The sequence below is a fragment of the Benincasa hispida genome, chromosome 1 (genome assembly GCF_009727055.1).
Source record: "Benincasa hispida cultivar B227 chromosome 1, ASM972705v1, whole genome shotgun sequence".
In the NCBI taxonomy this organism is placed as follows: Eukaryota; Viridiplantae; Streptophyta; class Magnoliopsida; order Cucurbitales; family Cucurbitaceae; genus Benincasa; species Benincasa hispida.
Window position 1 is genome coordinate 46,838,280 of NC_052349.1, and position 1,390 is coordinate 46,839,669.

General features: G+C 42.9%; 1 non-coding gene across 1 annotated transcript; it reads right to left on the reverse strand.

Annotated features, from left to right (window-relative positions):
* Positions 1-390: 390 nt before the first annotated feature.
* LOC120070392 lies at positions 391-497 on the reverse strand. Its single transcript, XR_005479887.1, has one exon. It is a non-coding gene; the product is annotated as a small nucleolar RNA R71 (small nucleolar RNA).
* Between the last annotated feature and the right edge of the window lie 893 nt (positions 498-1,390).

Genomic DNA, 1,390 nt, shown 5'->3' on the forward strand with positions numbered 1-1,390 from the left:
CCTGAATGACAAGCCGCAAATGAAAACAACATATTGGCAAATCCTATCCTACTGGCAAATGATCGCAATAGACCCATCTGGGACTATGTGTCACCAAACTTGTATGATTTCTCCCCAAGAATCATGAGACCAGCATTGGATGGATCCAGGTTCAAGATAACCAGCATTAGTGAAGATATGCACGCCCATCTACGAAGCTTCATTGAAATTTGTAACACTTTTGTGTTCCCTAATATCTCCATTGAAGAAGTTCGACTCACGTTATTTCCATTTTCACTATGTGATCAAGCAAGAAAATGGGCATACTCCCTCGAACCAGGAGAGATAACTTCATGGGAGAAAGTTGTGGAGAAGTTTATGAAAAAGTATTTCCCTCCTACAGAGAATGCTAGAAGGAGGAAATTGATCGCCAATTTTGAACAAGAAGAAGATGAATCACTCAATGACGTGTGGGCGAGATTCAAGAGACTAATGCGCGACTGCCCACACAATGGATTGCCGGATTGCCTCCAAATGGAGATTTTCTATCATGGACTAAATTCTGCATCGCAGACAGCTACCAATGCGGCAACAGTAGGAGGTCTACTGGACAAAGCATATGATGAGGCAAAGAACATTCTTGATTGCATCTAAAAAAACCACGAAGATTAGCAAGAAAGTGATCAGAGAGCAAAACCCAAAGAAGGTAACGTAAATAATGGTGCCATCACATCATTGCAAAATCAGATGAATGCGGTGAAAAATTTATTACAGGGCATCACAATAAACAATCCTAAAATGCAAAGAGAGCAAGTCAACGCAATAGAACAGACAAGCACCAGCTGTGCTACATGTGGAGAATCTCTTTCGGTTGCAGAGTGTCCACGAAATCCACAGTCAATCTACTTTGTCAAGAACAACCCTTTTTCAAACACGTACAACCCCGGGTGGCGAAACCACCCTAATTTTTCTTGGAAAAATAACCAACAACAAGGCTATCAACCTATGGCGCAAAAAGAAGGACCGCTAGGATTTTTCCAAAGAACTAACAGTTAACAACAACAACAAGCCAGCAGCTCTCAAACACCACCATCATCCTCTTTGGAGAACCTGTTAAAACAGTACATCGAAAAGAATGAGACGGTTCTCCAGAACCAGGTGACTTCCATCTGCAACATGGAAACCCAAATAAGACAGATTGCGGGAGAGCTGAAAAACAGATCGCAGGGAACACTACCGAGCTCAATGAGCTCCCTCGCAACCCGAGGAATATAGGGAAAGAACAATGCCTGGCAGTCACCCTGAGAAGCGAAAAGGTGACAGTGGAAGTAGGAAGGAGCTTAACAGGACCAATTCAAATGCGATGGAATCTAAGAAACCGTTGATGCAAACTAAGTCAGAGGAGCCTGAG